Genomic DNA, 26,790 nt, shown 5'->3' on the forward strand with positions numbered 1-26,790 from the left:
CAAATGAGACTTAACATCTTATGTCTCAAGGTGACGAGCGCAATTGTAGTGCCGCTCAGTTTTTGGGTTTTTCAAGAATCCTGAAAGGCACTGCATTGTAATGGGCAGGGCGTATCAATTACCATCAGTTGAGCGTTCTGCTCGTCTCGTTCCGTATTGGCATAAAAAAAAAAAAAAAACTGAACTGAACTGAAGGATCTACTTTACAGTTGATAACCTGTTCAACCCCAATATTTGTATATTAGGAAATTGACTTGAGATGTCGCTCTTTGAAATCAAAGCAATATGATTTTTTTTAAAGTACCCTCACTTCTAGGATTAGTCCGCATCGTTCATAAATTCAATTGTTGTTTTCAAATTTTATTTGCGTAATTAAAATTTCACAATATGGCTTCAATTAAATTCGATTTTTAACAGCTTCAAGGAGCCATAGATTTAGAATTTAATGTTTATTTCAATTCCATACTTCGACGCGTTTCTAAGAAAAAAGTCATGACAGTGACAGACAGACAGAAAACCGAGTGAAACTATTTTTTTAACAAACTATTTTATTTATTAACTTTATTTGGAATAAACACTCCAAATACACAAAATATAAGAACAAATAATGTGAACAAAATTTGAAAAACTTATCTAAATATGAATATAATATACATACCTAATGTAATTAAAAATAATATACATGAGGAACTATACAACAAGATCCCAGATAATGTTCAAAACAAATGTATTACGAAATTCAAGAGAATTATTAAATAAATAATAGTTAAAAAAAAAACTAAAAAACACGCTTTATTTACAATTCGACTAAAAATAGAAAATAAATTTAAATTGAAAATAGTGTAAAAAATATATTTCGTTATAAAAAAAAAAAACCGTGGGTTGTAGAAGAATTATTATTTTAATAATATCTTAAAAAGCACCCCCTTTTTTAAATATAATATTTTTTATACTAAGTATTTTCAATTTAAATTTATTTTCTATTTTTTAGTTTTTTTTACTATTATTTATGTTGCATTTTTTAAGATAAATTTTCTATAAAAGCGTATTTTTACTGACAAAAATCTTAGTTTGAAAACTGAATAATGGAATAATCTCATCAACTCGTGCCAGATTTTGGCGAGACAACACGTCCTGAGGATGCCTCGTGTAGAGGCGAAACACGTGTCGAATTGTTTTTAAAACAAATATTGGCGGAATTAACACTAAAGAAAACTTAAATCATTTGCATATTTTATATTAAAAAAAAAGCCTGCTGAGTTTCTTGCGCCCATTCTTCTCAGGTCTGAGGCATGAGGAATGGGTGGTACTTTTTGACTTATAATAAGTGATGTGACATCCTATTTTGAATAAAAATATTTGAATTTGAGTATAGAATTAACTTACAAACCACGAATATATATTTTATCTAGTTAAAGTAAAGAAATGTACATCTGACGTCATGGTTGTGTTTTTCACCTGAAACCATTTAATAATAGATTAAGGTTGTAATCGTTATTGCTTATTACAATTCCAAGTGCGGTTCTGAAATGATTTCCCAGGTTAACAATTTCCCGCCAAATCGACGGCGAACCGATCCGGCCACAGACTAGATATAACAGTTGGCGATTACAGATAATACTTGTTATTAAATCGGCCTTACTGATCACTATAGCTTCCATAATGTTTTCTTTCAATAATTTACTTTATATACGCATTAATTAGATTACAATGCATTACAATAAAATACAGGTTGCTGCAATTTAAATTTGAATTTTTATCAAAAATAATTCAAAACAGTAGAGAAATTGTATCGTTAGCTGTTTTTTTTAAGGAAAATACGGGACGAGACGTGCAGGACGTTCAGCTGATGGTAATTGATACGCCCTGCCTATTACCTCGGGATTCTTGAAACGCCCAAAATTCTGAGTGGCCCTACAATTGCGCTCGTTAGCTATAGACATACGATGTTAAGTCTTCTTTCCCTTCAGACCGAATCACAGTAAAGTTTACACATTACTGCTGCACGGCAGAAATAGGCGCCGTCGTGGTACCCATAATCTATACAGCATCCTGTGCACGGAGTAAATTGAAGTTATTTTAGAAATGATTGTTCTGCCGCACTAAGAAATAAGCATATGAAATCCTTAATATTAATTTCTTGTAAGAATGATGAATATCTTAGTAGCACCTTGTGTTTGCATATATAATAAACCTGTTTGAGACCGTTTTTTCTTTCGACTGTCGGAACCCAAAAAAAATATTATTAAAGTCTAGCTAAGAGACATGAAGCAGCGTTGACGTTTTTTGTTCTAAGTTTTTAATAAGTACAGGAAGGATTCTTAATAGAATCATGTATTGTGACATACTGACAACAGTTAGTCTCTGGCGAGGAGCTTGATAAAAATTGCACGTAAAAGCATTTAGCAAATTAGTGTACGGATTTCTACACATTTCTACTTGTTTTTCACCTTTGATGTCGTAGTCTTATGCAATGCAAGGGAGAGGGTTAATTTTTATATGCAAATAAAATATATAAAAATGTCAATCTGCCTCGAGCCCGATATATACTGGACTAGCTGACCCGGCAAACGTTGTTTTGCCATATAAAGTATAAATATCCGGACGACCGAGCCTTGCTCGGAAATTTAAGAATGTACAAAACTTGAACAAAATAAAAACTAATAGGACTTCTGGATTCGAACCGGGGTCTTCTGTTTTCCGGATCACCCAATGTCCCATCTGAGCTATAATAGTCTTGTATATAGTGGCGAAATTTACCTTTGTATTCTAATGTTATCGCAGCTGTTTCTCATTCAAACATGGATAAAACCATTTTTTTTAAATTGAAACCTAGCTAGATCGATTTATCACCCCCGAAATCCTCCGCATACTTAATTTTATGAAAATCGTTGGAGCCGTTTCCGAGATTCAGATTATATATATACAAGAATTGCTCGTTTAAAGATATAAGATTCACGCGATAGTTTTATAAGTAATAAAATATTGCCTATATAATAGGCTGTACATCATTTTGTTCTATTGTCTGTTTTTGCAGCGCACGCAAAAATAGGTTTTCGATTTTACACCTTGTGTTACAAAATAGCAATTTTATTACGGATCCCTAATTTTGAAAAAAAAAAACATAGCCTATAGCCTTCCTCGATAAATGGACTACCCAACACTGAAAGAATCATTCAAATCGGACCAGTAGTACCAGAGAATAGCGCGTTCAAACAAACAAACAAACAAACAAACAAACAAACAAACACTGCAGCTTTATAATATTATAGTATAGATTAAATTGCAAATCTAAACCGTGTAGGAACCTATCTAACACACGCAAAATTTATTTCACCAAAACTAGTCAGGTCGTTCATTGACATTCTTATCGGTCGATACGCTCCTGACAGAGCGATCTTAGTTGTAAAGAGGATTTCTGATGGCTCAGGACATCTGGTGCTTAAGCACCCCCTAATTTTTCGCCACCTGCCACTATCATTCAAATGCACCATGTCAGTTTACTCGAATGCACCATGCAAGGACCCGCCCATAGAAGAAGGGATTTGGTCATTTCATCGTCTAGTGCCTTCTACTTTAGCCTGGACGACAAAACGGTCAAGTCAAAGTCAAATAAACTTTATTCAATTAGACTTAAAATAAACGCTTTTGAATCGTCACTACAAATATTTCTTTTAAATTACTGAATTTACCAAATGTTCGTAGATAGTTGAGCTCGTGAGAAGAACATACAAGAAACTCAACGGCCGCTCTCCTCAATCAAATAGATTATTAGCTGTAATATACATAACAAATTAGTTTGTAATGTGTTGCATCGAATATATGAGTCATGTTTACATAATATACAATATTATTTCATAAAAAGTAATAAATAATTAACTGTATAAATATAAATTATCATATATTCAATGCATCATCCTTCTGGTCTATGAAGCAGGCGCCCCACTACGATATGTGTCCAAAGAATGCGAGACAACACTGTCAGAACATTTTACCAGTGAGAGGCTTCTGTGCACAGGACGCCGGCTAGATTATGGGTACCACAACGACGCCTATTTCTGCCGTGAAGCAGTAGTGTGTAAGCATTACTGTGTTTCGGTCTGATGGGCGCCGTAGCTAGTGAAATTACTGGGCAAATGAGACTAAACATCTTATGTCTCAAGGTGACGAGCGCAATTGTAGTCCGTTCAGAATTTTAGGGGTTTTTCAAGAATCCTGACCGGCACTGCATTGTAATGGGCATGGCGTATTAATTACCATCAGCTGAACGTCCTGCTCGTCCCGTCCCTTATTTTCATTAAAAAAAATGTCAGAAACCCTGATTGATATCTAGTTCCTGGAGTATCTTGACTTTTGAGCGCAATTCGGTTCAAGATACACGAATCATCATTCTCAAACACCACAAATTTTCTCACAACTATTTTAAACATTTTAATCTTTTAGAGAATATGTCTTACTTGGAGTTTTGCCGTTAATGTAAAACAAGGGACCTGAAAACAATATCGATTTAAAATCTTCAACCAGTAATGCCTATTTAGGTTTTCCATTTGGACTGAAACTACATTACTTAGAACTAAGAGGTTTAACTAAATAAGATTAGTGTGTAGAGAGATTTGTTTGTGAGGAAATCTAGTTAAGTACCTACTTATTAAGATAAAAGAAGAAATAACAAATGAAAATAAATAAATCTATAATAAGTATAATAAACTGTTACCTTGCTTTGTACATTAAATATTATCTCCAAAAAAAAAGTAAATAGAGTTGTTTACAAAAACATGTTTTCGTTGTTAGTTTCTGTTCGAGAATATTCTAGACTTATCTCTAACTCTCTAAGGAAAAATCGATTGTATGAAACGTGCAGTCATTGATAGATTGACAGATGACGGCTAATAATCATGTAAAAAACGGAGATTGCCAAAATCCACTACGTTTTAAGCAACTGTTCGCTTTCAAACTTAGCCGGATTATACTTCGTAATATTGTTATTACTACTTCAAACTTATGTCAGAACACTGCACTTTTACTAAACTAAATTTCAATTTTTACTTTGGCTTTTACCAGTGGGAGGCTCCTCACCACACAGGAAGCCGGCTAGATTATGGGTACCACAACGGCGCCTATTTCTGCTGCGAAGCAGTAATGTGTAAGCATTACTGTGTTTCGGCCTGAAGGGCGCCGTAGCTAGTGAAATTACTGGGCAAATGAGGCTTAACATCTTATGTCTCAAGGTGACGAACGCAATTGTAGTGCCGCTCAGAATTTTTGGGTTTTTTGAGAATCCTGAGCGGCACTGCATTGTAATGGGCATGGCGTATCAATTACCATCAGCTGAACGTCCTGCTCGTCTCGTCCCTTATTATCATAAAAAAAGAGGCAATCCCGTCTCTTATTACGTAGTATTTATATCGTCTTTGTAATGGTTCGTTAGATCATTCAGTATTTAGATGCGATAAAGTGAATTGTCTGGCCAAAACTAGTGTTATCCGTACCCTAGTACCTATGGAATAAATAACTGACTGCAGCGACGCAAAATAAGTTATTTTCGGCATTTTACTGGTGTTTTCTTAAACCTGTTGTCTTGACACGTAACAATACGTTGCTTTTGTGCTGTTTCATTAAACAAATGTTACGCACTTAGATTAAGGCTTGGTCTCCGCTGCGCTCCAACTAGATACCGCAGGCGTAGTCGCAAAGTGCGGCTAGTAAAATACTAATACAACGCCCAACTGGACGTACTCAAGCCAGACTCGAACAATGTGTGACGTTGAAGTGCCACATGTTCTGTTAAACTTTGCTAATAATTGAAACTAAAATGTCGGGTTGTGTAGTAAAACTATGTAAATATAATACTAAAAGAAATAAGAAAGACAGTAAGTATTTCGTATTTTATAAATTTCAATGTAAAATAACACGAAGCTTAGGCAACACAATTTGGAAGATGCCATGCCACGACGACCTGAATAGCCGAGTGGTTAGCGATCCTACGGGTTCGAATCCCGGTAGATGCAAGCATTTATATGATGAATATGGATGTTTGTTTCCGAGTCATGGATATTTAAATGTATTTATGCATGTTATATGAATTTATGTATGTATGTGTAAGTATATTGTATTAAATATATCATTGTCTTGTAACCCATAACACAGGCTATATATGCTTAACTTGGGGCAAGATAATTTGTGTAAAAAGTGTGTCAATATTATTATTATTATATTATTGAGTGTCAAGATGCCACGCACACAAGTATCTATTAGTTGCCGTAATAAAGGAGCTATTGTTCGTAAGTAGTGCGTTATCTAGTTGGAGCGCAGTGGAGACCAATCCATAATCTAAGGTTACGCAAGTATTTTTTTTTGTAATAAGACGAACAATACGTTTATGTGATGGTAAAATAGTAACGGCGCCTATTTCTGCCGTGAAGCAGTAATGTGTACTGTTGTTTCGGTCTGAAGGGCTTCGTAGCTAGTGAACTTACTGGTCAAATAAGACTTAACGTCTTATGTCTCAAGGTGACGACCGCATTTGTAGTACCGCTCAGAATATTTGGGTTTCTTCAAGAATCCGCAGCGGCACTGCATTGTAATGGGCAGGGCGTATTAATTACCATCAGCTGAACGTCCTGCTCGTTTCGTCCCTTACTTTCATTTAAAAAAAAGTAAAGAGTTTATTAACATCTTTGTGTAAACCAAAACATCAGACACAATAAACTGTGCATTTCACACAGTTTATAACAACGCAAAAACGTGTGATAGTTACTTTCAACAATATAATATCATAAGGTTTCATATCAACACTCCGGATTGCCTACTTTCCAAACACTTCTTTGTTTAACCTCTCATTAATTGTTATGTTTGCTTTCCATAAACCACCGTCAACGACCGATACAGTGCTTCAAAAGCCTTTTAAATATTGACATATATTGACACACTTTTTCACAAATTATCTTGCCCCAAACTAGGCATAGCCTGTACTATGGGTACAAGACAACGATATATTTAATACAATATGTTATGTTTTTTTTTTAAACTGATAAACCCTCACTTCTAGGATTAATACACAAATAAAATTTGAAAAACAAAATTTTATGAATGATGCGGGATTCGAAGCCACAACCTGAGAGTTGAACAAAGCAAACAGAATTTTATAACGAGGCGGTACTCGAACGGTTAGCTCAGTTGGTTAGAGCAATGGCACGGAACGCCGGAGGTCGTAGGTTCGAATCCCGCATCGTTCATAAAATTTTGTTTTTCTAATTTTATTTGTGTACAATATACTTATTTAAACATACATAAATACAAATAAACATACATGACTCGGAAACAAACATTCATATTCAACATATGATTGCACCTACCGGGATTCGAACCCTGTACCTTTAGCTCAGTAGGCATGCTCACTAATCGCTGGGCTATAGGAGTCGTCGCCTTTATGCTTCTGTAAACATAGTTATAAGCAAAGAGGAGGTAAATACTACGTTATAAGAGACGGGACAGCCTAAGTAAAAATTTAAATTTGAGTTTAGTATGAAACGTGCAGTGATTTGACATAAGTTTGAAATAGTAAAAATTAAAGCATGGCGATTGGCGACGAAGTATAATCCGGCTAAGTTTGAAAGTTGCCTAAACGAAGTGCATTTCGGCTATCCCCGATTTTTACAAGACTATAGCCATCACCATGCACGTTTCATACAATCGAGTGAATCGTTTTTTTCTTTGAGAGTTTCGCTAGCTTTAAATCAAATTCACTTTACTCATATAGGTCATGGAAATAACACTTATGAATGTAACAAAAGTTGACTTTTCTTTTTAATTACCACTACTTCGAAAAATGTTGCGATTTTATGATAAAAAGTGGCAAGTACTCCTATTAATATATAAGAAATGAATAATACTTAAAATATATAAATCAAATGTTGTGAAAAGCTGAGAAATTATAAACAAATGTTTAATGAATAAATTAAGATATAGTTAAAATTGATGGGTTCAGAAGCAGTAGAACTAACTGTATGAGCAAGTTTTGACGATTATAATACAGCCTCCACAGTCCGGTTTTAAAGGAACTTTCTTCTACCTACAACAAAGCTGTGGAATGAGCTTCCTTGTGCGGTGCTTCCGGCACGATACGACATGGGTACCTTCAAAAAAGCGCGTACACTTTCCTTTAAGGCCGGCAACGTTCCTGTGATTCCCCTGGTGTTGCAAGACAATGTGGGCAGCGGTGACTTAACACCAGGTAACCCGTACGTTCATCCTCCCTTTCCATAGAAAAAAGCCTTAACATCCGCCACAAAATAGGAGCATCCCAGTTCTATGGTGCCTATGTAAATGTAGGCGGATGAGACATTCAACTCAAGGGCCTTCTTGCAAAAATATTAATAGATTTAAATTTTTATTTACAGACCACCACCACACAATTCAGAACCGAACAGAATAGACAATAAAGCCTTAAATGCAATGCATTTCTTATAATAGAAATAATCAAATAATATATACTGTCCCCCGATGATTGTCACCAAACTCAGTAATGTAGCAATGGTTTTCAGAAGCCTCGACAAGTAGCTCTTCTCTCTTGGAGTAGCAGCTAATAGTGATGTATTAAATTCAAATTCAAATATATTTATTCAAATTAGGATTTAAAATCACTTATTGAAACATCATAAACTACTACCCATTCGAAAAAGTATGACCTCAGACCTGACAAAATTCTTCTTTTTTTTTTAAAATAAAATATCGTAACAATATAATATCGAACAATTAAAATTATTAATTTATAGCCTGAGGGCGATCACTCAATTCCCAATCTGTAGTATCATTAAGAAAGTCATTTGCTATAGTAACCTTTACCACACAAACGTTTTTTAACAATTATTCTTTTGAGTTTCGTAACATATTTGTTTTGCACATTTTCTGGAATCATGTCGTACGCATCACCAAAAAGCCAAAAAAAAAAGTTCGGAAGCGCTTCCAACAATTACGGTGTTATAAAATATCTATGTTGAACTTCAAAACAAAAAAAATGCAAATGTGACATAGACCAAGTATAGTAACTAGACATTGGTTTGCCGTGGCCAACATGAGACAGATAATATCCTATATATATATATTGGGTACAATAGGTACATATATTTAACACAAGTGTTCTTTCACTATCACTTTTACACGTAAAACACAACATCGCACCATATTTCCTTCGATTCTACTTAAAATTGTCACTGATGTTGAATAAATAGTGGATATTTCAAACGTTTCACAACAACAATAGCTATTTTTATAGACGCAAATAAAAGTAAACAAAATATCTGTGCAGCGCTGTCAAGTTTGTTTAGCACACCGCTGTGCTGACCTTGAAATAACCGGCCCGCATGGCGAAACAAAAAATCTAATCACTCTATCTCATTTCTTTACATAAGACTCGCATAAGAAAATAAATTCCAATATATCATAATGGAATAGAGTTAGTAAATGTAAATCAATTTAAATATTTCGGCCATTTTGTTACCAGTACTGAGTGATGATGATGATATAGAGAGAGAGAGAGAAGAAATTTATCAGTTAGGGCGAATATGATAATAAGAAGATTTCAGAAGTGCAATAGGAATGTCAAAAAGCTACTGTTCACCACCTACTGTCTATCCTTTTATACAAGTAACTTGTGGGTGAAGCATACACGTAAAACTATGAACATTTTTAGAGTGCAATATAATAATGCTTTTAGAATGTTCATGGGATTACCACGTTTTTGTAGTGCATCTCGTATGTTTGCCTTACACAGAGTAGATGCTTTATATGCTATTCTGAAGAAAAACATTTTTTCAATTAGGGATAGAATTAATAAAAATGATATATATTAAGAGTCTTAAATAATGTACATAATTTTATTAATAGAAAATGGAATATTATTCCTAAATCTAAAAATAAATCCTTGTAATATTACTAATCCTAGAATAAGTTAATACTAACAATATATGGGCAATGCTGCCTGAAATAAATGAATTTATTATTATTATAAGTTTTTCTTTTTCTCGTGTGAGTGAGACGGAAGCTATCAATTAGTCTAGTTAATATACTTGGTCTATGAAATGTGACATGGGTGGTGGTCACTTAGGTACTATAAAACAGTCAAGTGTATCACAATCGAGTTAAAGTTACCAATTTCCAAAATAAAATAGAGCCTTATAGATTTCTTAAAACTTACCATAACATTAACTAAAAGTGTAGTATTTGGTGACAGTGCAAACAGAGAGCTCTTGAATATCTGAAAAAGAAATATAAAACTTTAACTTTAAAATTCTTCTAAAATCTCTATTGGGACCGATTTTTTTGCAGACAACCCTATATCGTATTCGCAACAAAAACGGACGAATAAAAAAAGGAGGACTCCGTGTCAACTTACAAACTAGTGAAGCACCAAAACAAGCCGACTAACGTGTAAATACATAGCCCACGCACACACTTACACTAATACAAGCCGATTGGCCGCCATTATGAGATTTGACATCGTCTGTGACAGATCAGTTTGCGACGCAATAAAATATATGTTTGTTATAGGGTAGGTTGGCAACCCTGGCACTGAGACGTAATATTAACAGCTGATTTTAATTTTATTTTAAATAATTAGAAATATTGAAAATAAATAAATCTTGACTTGCTATTGTGTACATTAAAGTTATAAATTATATAAAATAAGTGTGGAATATCGCAATAATCTCAAGAAGATAATGGAATACTAACTAAAGCATTATGGAGTGAAAAATAGAGCCCTAAATCTGTTAAAATCATATTTAAGCGAAAGGGTTCAGATAGTCAATGTAAATGGCAAACGGTCTTCGGGTAAACCTGTGGGAATAGGTGTTCCACAGGGTTCTATTCTCGGTCCTTTCTTGTTTCTTATATATCTTAACGATCTACCGTTTGTGGTAGATGATAGCCATGGGATTGTATTGTTTGCTGATGATACTTCACTTATTTTTAAAGTGAAGCAACGAGCAGATATTGATGACGAGGTAAACAATGCAAACCAACGTACTTATAAATGACCAGCGATTGGAACTTGTGCACACTACGGTCTTCTTGGGTATCACGTTAGATAAAAAGCTTCAGTTGGGTCCTCATATTGCCCATAATTTTTTTTCTATTATCGAATCAGTGAAAGTAACTGATATCGACATACCTGTTTACACCTGGCAACCCAGTAGTTCGTCCAGGTAAATGATAGACAACCCAACGGCAGCACATTCTATATGTTTTATACTTCAAGTCAGGATAATATTATTTTCATATTAAACAGCATTTAATGAAAAATATTTTTTTAAAAATTATTAAAAATATTCTGTCCAGGATTTTTTTGGCAACCTATTATTTTAAATTTTATTATATTATCAGCTCGGTGAAGGTCGATTTAGGTTCGGATCTTAGACTGATAGATGAAATTGAAAAACAAAAAATTGTCTTAGATATAACTTAATTAATAAGTATTTCTTCTTTAATTTCACAGATATCAGTCTGTTATTTTAAGTAGAACTTGATGTTTTCTTAGCTAAAATAATTTTACACTCGGCTCAGGTGCTTCGGTCGAATGTAATTATATCTAAACATCGTATTAATCAATTTTGCGCCTTAAGGCGAATAAGGATCGCTTTAACGATGTTAAAGGGCAGATTATTTTTCAACGATAACCCTCACGAATTAAAACGAAAGAGTAAAATATATGGAATAGTAATTACTCTTAAGTTTATAATACTTCAATACAGCTTTTTTTAATACATTTTAGTAGCTTTTTACCAGGCTCCCTTGCACAGGATGCCGGCTAGATTATGGGTACCACAACAGCGTCTATTTCTGCCGTGAAGCAGTAATGTGTAAACATGACTGTATTTCGGTCTGAAGGGCGCCGTAACTAGTGAAATTACTGGGCAAATGAGACTTAACATTTTATGTTTCATGGTGACTAGCCGAATTGTAATGCCGCTCAGAATTTTTGAGTTTTTCAAGAATCCTCAGCAGCACTGCATTGTAATGGGCAGGGCGTATCAACTACCATCAGCTGAACGTGCTGCTCGTCTCATCCCTTATGTATTATCATAAAAAAAATTAGAACGTCTCAATTACTCTGACGTAAATATAGCTTGGTATGGCTTAGCTTGATAGATTTAGTAGATCCTCTTATAAAACGTTTTAAGAACGTTAAGAAACCATTTTATTGACTTAAGATAAAATGGTTTTAACTCAATTTTAACTGCTTCATATTGAACACCATTTCAGCCGGAAGACGTCCACTGCCGGACAAAAGCCTCCCCCAAATATCCGTCCTGCGCTGCCCTCATCCAGTATATTGAACACAGCTGTGCGAATTCAACACGTCATTGAGCAGATTTTATATCATCTATAATATCACCAGGTGCAGATAGAAGATGGCGCTGGTCCTCCGCCAGCATACGACCTGGTGGTTGCTGAAGCCTCGGACAAACACAGTGATACATTACAGGTAAATAAACACAGCTAACATTTGCTGTAGCATTTACTTTTCTTTCTTCTATTTTTACAATACATCAGCTGATAGTAATGGGGTTTTATAAGATGGGAAAACGGGTGATCTGATAGAAATTAAACAAATAAAACTGATAAGGCTTAGTAACCTTCAAGATAAGAGCATGGTCCCAAAATAAAGGCTTGCAACGCATCTTGTCGCCTGGTGTTGCGGATTACGAATGGGCGGTTGCCTACATAATAGCTTTAAGGGCAAACAATGCATAAGCTTGGGCAGGAGACAACTGAGAGCCCTCATGGTGTCCACTCAGGCCACTGCAAGCTGAATAAGCACCTAGCCTAAATGCGTCTCAGTGAATCAAAGCTGTGCAGATTCTGCTGCGAAGCCGCTGAAGACCCCATACACATCCTTCTGAAATGTGATGCCATTGCCAGAATCAAGCTGGGGTGTCGTAAAACACGTTCACTCAAACGTTCCCTGCCTGAACCCTCTGACGATCCTACGCTTCTTAAAAGTAATAGGTCTTGAGAATATAATTTAAATCCCGGCACACGTTTCCTAGTCAGTAGCCTCGATTTTTCCACAGCTTATTTGTTTTTTTAGATATAGGAAGTGGAGGGTAGGCGTAGAGTAAGCAGGGGTACAATAGAACCTAAGATTTAAGTGCATCTTAATCCCCTACTCAAAATAATAATAATAAAAAGGGCAAACAATAAACTTTCTCTCATATTGTCTCAGTCACTTTTGTTCAGGCATTATCTATAAATAAATTGAAATGTTTTATTACGAAATGGCTCTGTTGTAAGTCCTACTACTTACTCCACATCTGAATATCTAAGTGATCGGACAGCCTAGGACTAGATTATGATTATTTTATAGCAATAGCAATGACAGTACAACACTGTGTATTTTATTAAAAAGAGCGCAAAAAAGAATGCTGGGTGAATTTCTTCTTTCGAAGCGGTGTAAGTGGAAGTGTTTGAAGTTACATCAAAAAGAAAACTAAAGGAATCAATTTTGAGAAAATAAATGCCTCACCATTTTTGTGATGATCCTTTTACAATAATTACACCCACACACTCTCCTTTTTTATGACAATAAGGGACGAGACGAGCAGGACGTTCAGCTGATGGTAATTGATACGCTCTGCCCATTACAATGCAATGCCGCACAGGATTATTGAAACACCCAAAAATTCAGAGTGGCACTACAATTGCGCTCGTCACCTTGAGATATAAGATGCTAAGTCTCATTTGCCCAGTAATTTCACTAGCTACGGCGCCCTTCAGACCGAAACACACATTATTGCTTCACGGCAGAAATAGGCGCCGTTGTGGTACCGGCATCCTGTGGAAAGGAGCCTCCCACTGGTAAAACTTCAATTTAAACACACACATACACATTCACTAATAATTCCAGAAGTTTTCACAATATCAACTAATCATAATATCAAATGTATTGTTTTAATATTCCAGGAGGTAACAGTCGCTCGTTGCTCCCGGTGTTCCAGAGCTAAGGATCCTGGATTGCCTTCCTACGAAGCAGCAGTAATGCTGACGGATACTAAATTATAATATATAGATGAGGTTTAATAGTCACTTGTAGTTTAAAATGCTATTCTATTATATTATGTTAGTGAACAAAAATGTGTAAAATATAAATTATTTAATTTTATGATTATAAAATAGTAGGCGATTATCTTTAAATGGCTCGGCAAATGGCTGTTCCTCGGGACGTTGATTTGATTCAACATTATAATATCATTTTTTAATCAAACCTCCTTATTCATAATGGTCCGCTAACTTTAAACTGCCGCTTAGGAGTGTTTTTTCTTATTCTGACTTAGGTCGATAGAAGAAGACAGAGTGAGAATTAGCAATGCTTTAAGTTAGACTATTATGAATAAGGGGGTAAGTATTTTCTTTGATTAACGCGAGTCTTACACAATTAAATAAAACACTTTTTAAGTGCAGGTGAAATGAGTCAAGATTACTATCTTATTATCTATTATCATAGTTATCAATATGAAGTTTAGCGTCATTTATTGCCTCGATAAAAATACCACCTATTTGCAGCAGACGTGTGCAGTGTTTGACAAAATTTACTGGCAGTGTCCTCTTCTTTTTTGGTATGTGTAGTTTTGGGTTTAAATTTAGAGATTATTGAATCCCAGGTGTAAGATAATTTCAGACCATCTTGTATATTGCACAGTTAAAATTACACGCGTTTTAATCCTTTAAAAAGTATTTTATTTAAACACTATCTGGCTCGACAAACGTTGGTCTGTTTAGAATAAAAAAATAATCAAATTTCATAAATTCCATTCTTAGCTGACCTCTGCTCCACGAAATGAATATTTCTACCTTACTCCTACCTAAATTTCGAGTCTATGGGCGTTGTGGTTTCGGAGATATCGTGATGAGTCAATATATAGGTGAAAGTCTCTTATACATATATATATACTAGCTTACCCAACGGTTGTTGTTCTGTTCATAATAAAAAAAAAAAGAAGTGGTGTCGTGGGACACCAGGTAGGAACGAAGTTCCTTCGGCTAATGTAGAATCGACACAATTTGTAAAAACAAAATCGTGTTCAATTTTAAGTAGGTTTTCTTGATTTTTCTCTTAAATTTTGCAGATTAGTTTTAATTTAACTACACGAAAGTATTTAGGAAATTCAGTATTTTAGGAAATAATAAATTACGTAAAATAAAAAAAAATCGTAATCAAAATTATCAATTAAAATAACAAAATATGTCTCTTTATTTTTGTTTGATAACATAAAATTACATAGAAATAGAAACGACTGTGTGTGTCTCATTTAAAGGTTTTATTCCACGGACTTTTTCTTATGGTTTTACTATCACATTTTTTTCAGTTCGATCCCGCAGCAAAATCCCTATCTCCTCCAAGCCTGCCGTGAGGAACTTCGTTCCAAAAACTCATTAGGGTGGAATTTCGTAAAATCCTTTCTTGGCTGACTTCAGCTCGGGGAAAGGGTATATTTTTACCATATGTCAAGTCTCTACGCTTTATGGCCCCAGAGATATTGTGCTGAGTCAATATATAGCAGGAAATCTCTTATATATAGCCTTAACACTGCAAGTTCTCTATGTCAGATTAAGATAGGCATATCATGATAAAGCCGCATCTCATACTAACTAGCGTGATCATCGTGAGAAGGCAATCTCGCTTATGATCTGCGATATGAACAAGCTTCAATAAAAATCTCTGAAGATAGCATCTATTTCATAGACAATATACTAGCGTAGAGACAAACACAGATAGCGAATCTGTTGTCACTGAAACCCATTTTGATTGACAAGTCGTAAGCAGTCAGACATACTTGGAATAGCTCCATAGTATTTAGAGAACTAAACTAGTAGCTAACTCACACATTGACAAATCAAATGCCTAATTTAACAAACATTAGGCGTTTGACAGATCGTATTTAACAATTAATTCCCAATAAACCTGCTAGAGGCACATCTGTTCTAGACTCATTAATATTGTGCTAACAACATGAGAATAAATTTAACGCCCTGTTTGATCTCGAGATTTTAACGACGATTTAATTAATTAATTTACATGACCAGACCATAGGTTGTTGCAGCTTAACTGAGTCCCAATTGAGTGCACTAAAGCAATTAGTTTTCACACGGATTTAATATGTGTTATAGATATAGGTGCACTCGTATGTAGTATTATAGTGATTAGTAAAAGGGCATTGAGTTAATTTAATACGTTGATAAGTTCGATGTTTACAAACTAATACTGTTAATCACAACGCACGAGCCGAGCGTAGCGTGCCGCGGCAGCGGCCGGCGAGAGCCAAAACCGGATTGGAAATTTGGATGCACCCTCCAATGTTTAATATTACTGTTGTGCAAATGCGTATGAAAAAAAAATAAACTAACTTCATTTGTAATATAGCTAGATTTATTATAATATCACTATAGAGTACCAGTAAATTACAATGTCACTAAGACAAGGCCGTTAAATTGTAAGAAATGAAGTCGAATGACAATCTACCGTGTAATTATAATATTACTAGTGAAATTGTAATTTGACAATATACCTGCGACATATTATATATATCTGAAGTGTTGTAAGCTGAAGATAAAGATACAAAAATATCTGTCAGTTTTACAATTACAATTTTAAAAGGATCTGCTTTTAAAACAGCTATCGGTAATGATTAAGATTTGTTGAATTTCGCTGCTATGACTACAAAATAAATGTAATACAAGACTTCACTACAGATAACTTGTGGCCTGGATTTCACTGTTGAGCTAAAATCAAAGCAGACAATTGGCCGTTATTCCAGAAAAACGTTCCAAACTACAATCATGTCGAAATTGAGTTAAGAACACAAAACTGGTCACGTGATTCATATTAACGGACTGACAAAAAATGGCAGTCCTACTGTCACTCTTTAAATGATATCATGGCTTAGTAGCCCATCCCACATGTGTGTGTTATACATATTATATGTCATACACTAATACTTATTAAACTTTAAACACAAATTACTTAAAATGTGAAGTCTGTGGCTTGGAACGTTTTTCAGGAACTACATCCAATTTTAAACTTAGTGTATGCATCACGTTGACGTCTAGAATTACACAATGACGCGTTCAATGGAAACTTTTTGCCACGCACCGCCACTGGCAGTGGAAGGCTTCTTTGGAGATAGCGACCCTTTTTTCTGCAATCAAATTGAATCTTACTGTTAAGCTATGAAATCATCAAAGCAAGGTAACATCCGCGTCGTGGGCAGTTTGCAGCACCTCTTTAATAACGCCCAAAAATGAGCAACAGCAATATAATAATGGACTTAATTCTTATGAATAGATTAGATCTAGTATTACGTTGTAAATGTATCGGTGCCTTTAAGTCGCCAAAATTGTGCAAAAATTCATTGTGTTTTAGTTTGAAAAGCGCCGTAGGTAGTGGAGATAACTAGCCTCAGCCCTAATTAAAAAATCTCGACAGTAAATCTTTCTCTCCACTGAAAATTATTGAAACGATGGAAAACGTTGGAACTAGATTGATTTTTCATGGAAGAGGACAAACGAGCGTACGGGTCATCAATTTTAAAGTGATCACCTTCGCCTACATTCTCTTGCAACACCAGCGGAATCACAGGACCGGTGCCGGCTTTTTAGGAAGGTGCACGCGCTTGTTTTGAAGTTACCCATGTCATATCGTCCTAGTAAGGAAGGAACCACAAGAAAGACCACACCATAGTTTGGTTGTACGTGGAAGTTGGAAGAAAATTTCTTGAAAACCGCACTGTAGAGGAACGCCGAACAGAGATGGTCAGCATGATATCCTAATTCGTGGCGTGTCGTGCGGAGGTGGAATTCTGCGGCAGGAATCAGGTGAAACAGCTCTTAGGAACACGCCACGTGATAAATGAGAGACTGAGACTGTAAGGCCTCATTCACACGAGACTATTGTTAAAATTGATACTCATATGTTTAGTGAATTGTCAGCGCTCTTAAAACGCAACATTTCTTATCACGCTGAGCGTTTACCAGAGCCACACATTTTAGAATCTCATCAAGTGTGGCCAAAGCTTTGACCTTTCATGCCTCAATGTGTCGTGCGTAATTGCCGGCAGATTTTGCTGGACTGCGACCGCATTGTTTGGGCGGAGCGTTTAGTTAACATTGACGTTTTGCGAATATAAATCTACAATCAACATGTAATGGGACTGTTTATGTTTTTATGAGTTATTCGGCTATACAGCAACGAAATACCCCGCATCGCCAGTCAATCGACAACGCTGCGATGCTATGAAAACATGGCTTCGTATGATTCGTGCATTTCACACGCCTCTCGGGGGAACCTACCCTATCTACCCAAAACTAGTTTCGTTCCCAATTAAAATCCAGGTCCCTAATACTAACAAGTTAAAGCAAATGCAAGCTCTTAAAAGTTTAAATACCATACTACGGTTTCTTACGACAAGAAGTACCTCGGTAGTTAAGTTCTTCTTTCTTTCTTCAAAAACACTCCGAGCTGACAGTTTAAAATAGATTATCTGGGAATAAATAGAAGATTATTGTTAATTTTTTGAATTAGATATAGGTGTTTATTAAGAGATTTGTAATATAATATTATATGTTAATGCTTGTTTGGTGAAATAAAATATATAATAATAAAAATGACCGTTTCCTTTCTCGTCTTTATTTTATTCTGCGCATAAAGAATCCATCTTTTATACGTATAACAGTTCAGCTTACCACAAGATGGACCGATGATCTGGCCATGATCGCCGGATTATGTTGGATAAGGACAACGCTGGAAGGCTTTTGTCCAGTAGTGGACGTCTTCTAGCTGAAGTGCTAATGATGGACAACACCTATCTGGAATCTGTTTTTTTTATGCAAATAAGGGACGAGACGAGCAGCATGTTCAGCTGATGGTAGTTGATACGCCCTGCCCATTACAATGCAGTGCCGCTCAGGATTCTTGAAAATCCAAAAAATTCTGAGCGGCACTACAATTGCGCTCGTCACCTTAAGACGTAAGATGTTAAGTCTCATTTGCCCCGTAATTTCACTAGCTACGGCGCCCTTCAGATCGAAACACAGTAATGTTTACACATTACTGTTTCACGCTAGAAATGGGCGCCGTTGTGTTGTTACCCATAATCTAGCCGGCAACTGTGCAAAGGAGCCTCCCACTGATAAACGTGGTACGCGCACTCTATACAAAAACTCTATAAAAAAAGTAATCCCCATTGAAATCCGTTCATTAGTTTAGGAGTCCATTGAGGACAAACATTGTGACACGAGATTTATATATATTAAGATGGGATTCTCAAAACGAAAACAACAAGCTCCTTCTCTATCAAACCTATGAATAAATATTTCAGTAAGATTAAGCCTAGGCTAAGGTAAGTTCGAAGGGAATAATTTACCTGCAGGTAATGCCGGCTAGATTATGGGTTCCACAACGGCGCCTATTTCTTCCGTGAAACAGTAATGTGTAAGCATTACTGTCTTTCTAACATTTCGGTCTGAAGGACGCCTCAGCTAGTGAAATTACTGGGCAAATGAGACTGTCTAAAGGTGACGCGCGCAGTGCCGCTCAGAGTTTTTGGGGTTTTCAATAATCCTGAGCAGTACTGCATTTTCATTATAAAAAACAAGGTTTCCCCTTTCAGCCTTAGTCATGGAGCCTACTTCTTTTTCGCCTTGAGCAGTTGCTGTTTTCTTACCATTTACAATAAAACCTGCATTCAAATGGAATATCTTTAGTAGCGGATGTCTACCCACATCACCTTCAATAATTAACTAACGATTTGGTGATAATTTTTGTCTTTTGTACATCATAATATCATTAGGTCATAGACCTAAGATTGTCAACAGAAAAGTATTTCATAATTGCTAACTACATATATTGTGAATTAGATAAATAAATTAACTTGTCAATAGTTAAACTATAAATGTACCGTAATATAGTCAGAGTAATGCGTCTGAAACTTCCTAGAACACTTGATGATGCACGGGAGAGGTGAGGTTACATTAATTATCGTCACTAATTGCGCTTTGTCGGTATTGATACTGTTCCTACTGCGTAATACAAATTGTATAGAGCAGTATCAAATATCTTACAAGCAGACGTCCAATACAAATTATACATAATAAAGTTGTAACAGTAGATTTTATGGATGGATATGGTAGGTGCAATCATTTATATGATGAATATGAATGTTTGTTACCGAGTCATGGATGTTTATTTGTATTTACATAATATGTTTATGCGCCGTAGCTAGTGAAATTTCTGGGCAAATGAGACTTAACATCTTATGTCTCAAGGTGACGAACACAATTGTAGTGCCGCAAAGAATTTTTGGGCTTTTCAAGAATCCTGAGCGGCAGTGCATTGTTATGGGTAGGGCGTATCAATTACCATCTGAGCTAAACGGCCTGCTCGTCTCGTCCCTTATTTTCATAAAAAAAAGTAAGTATATTGTATTAAATATAGTACAGGCTATGTTGGCGGTAAGATATTTTTTTTTTTATGGAATAGGAGGACAAACGAGCGTACGGGTCACCTGTTGTTAAGTGATCACCGCCGCCCACAATCTCTTGCAACACCAGAGGAATCACAGGAGCGTTGCCGGCCTTATAGTTTGTGTTATAGTGTGTCAATGTTATTATTATATGGTACCATACCATCAGGTATCATCCCCATACTCTTTTTATCCACCATTGCGCTCGTCAGCTTGAAAGATTTAAATAAAACACTGTTTAATGGTTTAAAACACGTGTAATTGTGACTTTGTTTTAACATTAGATTTTTGCGTAAAAGTTACATTTTTATTATTATTTTAGTTAAGCCGACGTTTCAAGACCTCTCCAGATCTCGTTTTCATGGGGACTGTAGATGAAATGAGTCAAGATAGTATTTGTCATAAGTTGTCTTTATGAAGTTTAGTGCCATTTATTACCAGTGTGTCCTATTCTTTTTTTGTATGTGTAGTTTTGGGTTTTAATTTAGAGATTATTAATTGATCCTTGGATTATTGGAGTCAGATAATTTTAGACCATCTTCTCTATTGAAATTTTGGTGTCTTCTTAATTTCAATGGCTTCACGACCAGTCTTGGGAGAATACTATTCTCTTTTACCAAAACTTTTGGTTTATCGAAGCGGATTTAGCGGTATGGTCTGTTATGTGTTCACATACAGCTGAAGTCGGCTTGAGATATTGCGTTTGGTTTCCCCAATGTAAGACAGTTACAATCCAATTTACTCGCAAATAATAATAAAAAGGTAACTTTTACGCAAAAATTCTTTTAAAAAGTGTTTTATTTAAACTATTTTGGAATTTTTGGATACATTCACAAAAATGTGTATACTAGTAGCTCTAAACATCCTGTATTGCCAAACATTTCGTGTTACAAATTTCAATCTTATCCGTAGTTATAATAATCTTTACTGTGCTTGCACTACTAACCGTTGCTGTGATTTGATTTATATTACTTTGCTATTATTGTCAAGCCATTTTAAATTATCCACCAAAGAGACAATAAATTGGCTTCTTGTGCTAGGCACAGATCGCCAGGATGGCTGAAAATATCAGAGAAAAAAAAGTTTTGTCAAGCATTACGCATATCGAAGTCTATTTAGCAATATGTATTCTCATATAATAATAATAATAACTTTATTTTCTCACCAGCAACCAAAATTACAATACAGGGAATTGAAAATACAGGGGATACAAAAGTTTTCGTCGTGGATCGCTGGTGCCTGTGGTATGTAATAAAATACCTTACTAATATATTACTGGGCACCAGGATTCCACTTTTACACAGTGACTAAATGTGTGTGTGTATGCATGAGAGGGAGAGTGTCTGTGAGAGAGAGAGAGGGTGTATGTGCAAACATGCGTGCGATAGGGTGTTCTCGCTTTATAGGCGTGCTAACTATCCAAGACCTCCAGAAGTCCCTCTGTGTATATCTTCCTCATAAAGAATCCTTCATGTAGTTTGTATATAAATAAAAACCGTACAAACTTGTGGGTTTTGTTTCTGTCGTGTAGATGTAACTTCTAAGTTACGGTTTTCGGAAGGTACTTGTGGATTATTGCTTTTTGACAAATTTCATAAATCTATGAAATCAACATGAGGTCTGTTTTATTTTCTGCAAATGACGCCCTTTCATACGATACCCCCAATAGGAATGTTAAGCCTCGTTAGCCCAATTTCACCAGCTACGGCGCTCTTCAAATTGCAACAGAAATAGTGGTAGGATAGTCAAAGTCAAAAAATCTTTTTTGCTGGCGTTTTATTTTGAATAAGGTATGGTAAATCATTGACGTAAACCAGGAACAAAAAAGGACCCAAGATTGAGCCCTGCGGTACACCCATCGATATGATAGAGCCAGTTGATCATTTTCCATTAACGTCTACTCTTTGAATCCTATTACACAAGTATGATTTTATTAAATCTAGTGAAACATCCCTAACACCATAGTGGTGAATTTTTGAAGTAAGGTTTCATGATGAACGCAGTCGAATGCCTTGGATAAATCACAAAACACTCCTAACGCATCACATGAATCCTCCCAAGCATCCAAAATATTTCTTATTAACTCGATACTAGCATCTGTGGTTGAAAGACCTTGAGTAAAATCATATTGTTTATTATGCATGAGGTTATTATTGTAAAAATGGTTAATTAATTGCGTTAACAGAATTTTTTCAAAAATCTTGCTAAAGGTTGGTAGTACTGATATGGATCTAAAATTGGTGGGGTCAGCTTTATCTCCCGACTTAAATAGAGGAGTGATCTTGCTCTGTTTCATTTGGTTTGGAAATATACCGCAATCTACACACTTATTAAAAATAAAAGCTAAGTCTTTGGCTACAATTTCTATTACAGATTTCACTACGTTAACAGAGATTCCCCAGAGATCTTTAGTTTTCTTAACGCTAATTAGTCTAAACGTTTAATAATCTCTATGCGATCAACATGCTTAAATTTAAAGTTTGTATTACATAAAGATACGTTTTTCTGTAGCAGTTTCATTGCAGATATAGGTGAGGAATTTAGATATTTTGTCGTAGAGACCGGTATATCAGTAAAAAACTTTTCAAATGTATCTGCAATTTCAGAATCTGTTTTTATGTTTCTGTTACCAATCTTTAATTTGAATTCATTATTTCTCTTATTAGTTTTACCGATCTCCTCATTTATAATTTTCCAAGTTGTTTTTATTTTGTCATTGCTATTTTTAATCTTTAAACTTATGCTGTGAGATTTAGCTAATTTACAATCGTTCTAGAATTCTTTAGAATATAACCTTACATAATTTTTAAATTATGCACTTGTATTAAATCGCCTCTCTTCATATAAGTTATACAATGTTTGTCTACGTTTGTGTAAATCGACGGAAGCCCAGTCATTAAAAGATAAAGTATTTTTTGGAATAAATGATTTTGAAATGAAAATAGAGTTAAACAGTTTAGTAAATGATTCAAAAAATATGTTGTACATTGCATTGGCATATAAGTTAAGTTGAGGTAGGAATAGAGAATTGGAACTGAGGCAATTTTTCAATTGATTTAAACGATGATTATTATTCAGAATAGATCTGATGTCTTTAATTTTTATTAGTGGACCAAAATGGTCTGAGTCTAATTTACTAATAATACATTTGTTTATTGGAATAATGTCAGTGAATATATTGTCAATACACGTGGCGCTAGTCGCAGATATTCCAGTAGGCACCGCAAACAAATGCGAGAGATCAAATGATTTGAACATCTTCAGCAATCGCACACTTAAGCAGCAGTTATTTATAATATTAACATTACAGTCGCCACATTTAACTAATTTCTTTTTCGATTGAGATAGTTTCATTAACACATCTTCCATAGTTTTTTCAAATATTTCAAAATTTGCCAGTGGCGGTCTATATACACATACAATTATTATTATTTTTATCTCTATTGCAGATATTTCTACTACACGCTCAACAGATAATGCTTCGATATCTTTACGATTTTTGCACTGAAATTGTTTGTTGACTATAATCAAGGAACCACCATGAATAAAGTTGGTTCTACTAAACGAGCTTCCAACTATGTGATTGCTAAAATTAAACATTTGCTCATAATCTCTTAGCCAATGTTCAGTAACTGAAAAAATAAAATAATTAAATTTAAATTATAACTAAGTTCGTTTTCAGCTTGTGGTAGGCTTTTGCTGTACGGGAATGTAAATATTACAATTTTATTAATATTTAGTGAACATAGTGTCTCAACATATTTGATAAGGTCACGTTTGTTCATGTCTCCTCTATTTCCAAACCATATTATAAAGTTTGTTACATGTGTTAAATTTGAACTTAATATTTTTGGAATAACTAACATACTTTTACTTACTAACATACTTTACTTAGCGGCAGAAAAAGGCGTCGATGCAGTACCTATCTATTCATTTTACCTTGAGGCTGATGAAACGCCTCTTCATCATCGATTGCGGCCCTCTAATGCATAAGCATAACACCATCCTTGGTGACTACACCCAGGTGCTGTTTGTAAAACTTACGTCAAGAAGATACTGCGGTTCGTAAAGGCGGCAAATCTTGACGACGAGCTATCAGTATGAGAAGCGAACACAATAGTTCAATTCTGGAGGCGGTGTTACTAGGACTCAACAAGACTAGTCAAATAGCCACCCTCTTCAAATAAATATCTATCCAGCATCATGAGCAAAAGAGTTTCTATTAAAAAAATCATTTGAGTAAAAAAAAACGCAGTCCGTTTTTCAATAGTGATTCCAATACCTCACGTTTAGTTCTGATTGAGCAATAGGCAAAGTCAATATGTTAATATCGACGATTCAAAGGAATGCATGTTTTTCAAATGCTGGTAGCTCTATTTTTTCGCTTTTGAGTACTGCAATATTAAAAACCAATATAAACTATTGCTTTTTTATATCAACACTAACTTCATATGTTTACAGTTGAAAAAATATGAAATGGTTTTTCATAGAGCTGTCATATTTCGTGAATATTTGGCAGGTGAACTGAATACAGTTTGCCGGTTGTTAAATTTCTGAAATAACAAAATGTAATTGGAAAATATTTGTTTTGAATTGAACTCTTAGTATTTATATGATTTTTAATTGTTTTTGAAAAATATTTTTGTAAATTATTCTCGATCAAATTAATTAGGCCTTTGTCCAGCACCACACGTCTTCCGGCTGAGTCTCGATGAAACAGTGGCGTGTGAGATATTTTTTGATTATTCATACCAGCAGCAGAATTCTACCACCGCACATTACGTTAAAATGCGTAATTTCACAAGCATCATAATCCATAGAAAATTTAAATTTGTAGGTATTCTTAAATATATGCGATTTGAAATGCACATTTATATTTTTTTTTGCCAAGAAAATTATTTTTTATGGAAAAGGAGGACAAACGAGCGTACGGGTCAACTAATGTTAAGTGATCACCGCCGCCCACATTCTTTTGTAATACCAGAGGAATCACAGGAGCATTGCCCGGTTTTAAGGTGCGCTTTTTTTAAAGGTACCCATGTCGTATCGTCCCAGTAACGTATAACAAGGAAGCATAAGGAGGAAATAAATAAAACATAATGAGGAATGCCACAGCTTGGTTTTGCGTGGAAGAAAGTTCCTTGAAAACCGCACTGTAGAGAAACGCCACACATCCACATGGTGGGCATGATAGTGTAATTAGTAGCGTGTCGCGAGAAGGTGGGATATGATATTGCGGTAGGAACAAGGTGAAACAGGTCATTGGAACACACCTCGTTACTACGAGCACTGAATCCTCGATAATTCGAGCAGCTCTGCTCTGCACGCGGTAAAATCGTTCGAGCTAATACTGGGGTGCGCCAAAACAGAGATGACACCAATACTCCATATATCTATTAATAATTTATAAAGCAATAATAAATATAATCTATTTAAAATGTAGGATGAATGGAAAGTCAGGAATATAGGCACCTATTATCCGTATACTTCTACAAAGCCTTTCTATTCTCGCAAGAATTCAATTTTAATAAGGTGTTCTGATGTAAATGCAAAATATGGATCCCAACAACAATTCCGTACTGAATAGATGGATTGTGATGAGAAGTCGAAGACGTGCTGGTTAACTGGAACAGGATTGAGGGCACACTGTTTAAGATAAGAACACAATATTACACGGCGCTTACAAATGCAAATATATTTACAGACTGCTCCGCGCATATATTATTTCATTGAACACAAGCATAATATTATATCTTATAAATATAAATAGTGATTCAACTCACTTACTAAAACAACGATGGCGTTCAGTTACAAAGTATAGCGACACAGCCCTGACCGCCCTCTGCGGTCTTACCGATTTGTTCCGTTGCAAATCAGTATCTCGTAGTTATCTTCAGACCGAAAAAAATATTACATGCTTGCGCAGGCCTATAACCCTTAAAAAAGGAAATAGATATAAAATGATGTACTAGAGAATAAAAGTTCCTCTAAAGTACTTGAGGTCACTAAATATATAAGTAGTACCCTAGATCGTGCCAATAAATGAAAAGGCGTTTTCCTAGATCTGCAAAAAGCATTCGATATAGTCTCAATCCCTACCTTAAAGTCATTAGACTTTGGAATTAAGAAGTAAGAGAAATAGCATTGGACTGGTTTTAAAATTATCTTAATGGAAAACAGCAGTGTATTAATATAGGCGATCTTATTAGTGATTATATCAACATTGATTATGGAGTTCCTCAGGGAAGTGTTTTGGGCCCTACACTATTCTTAG

The 26,790-nt window shown here is 35.2% G+C and overlaps 1 protein-coding gene and 1 long non-coding RNA gene across 3 annotated transcripts in view; one reads left to right on the forward strand and one right to left on the reverse strand.

Annotated features, from left to right (window-relative positions):
- LOC126978037 (uncharacterized) overlaps positions 1 to 14,467 on the forward strand; it is an 80,269-nt gene extending 65,802 nt beyond the window's left edge. The window contains exons 4-5 of the long non-coding RNA XR_007732463.1: positions 12,398 to 12,484; positions 13,963 to 14,467. This is a non-coding gene — a long non-coding RNA (uncharacterized LOC126978037). The remainder of the gene's footprint in view (positions 1 to 12,397; positions 12,485 to 13,962) is intronic.
- LOC126977939 (probable beta-hexosaminidase fdl) overlaps positions 1 to 26,790 on the reverse strand; it is a 174,348-nt gene that overhangs the window by 102,049 nt on the left and 45,509 nt on the right. For both annotated transcript variants that reach the window (XM_050826636.1, XM_050826635.1), the window contains exon 2: positions 10,196 to 10,255. The gene's annotated coding sequence lies outside the window, so the exon portion shown is untranslated. The remainder of the gene's footprint in view (positions 1 to 10,195; positions 10,256 to 26,790) is intronic.

This window comes from Leptidea sinapis, chromosome 46, assembly GCF_905404315.1.
Source record: "Leptidea sinapis chromosome 46, ilLepSina1.1, whole genome shotgun sequence".
Classification (NCBI taxonomy): Eukaryota; Metazoa; Arthropoda; class Insecta; order Lepidoptera; family Pieridae; genus Leptidea; species Leptidea sinapis.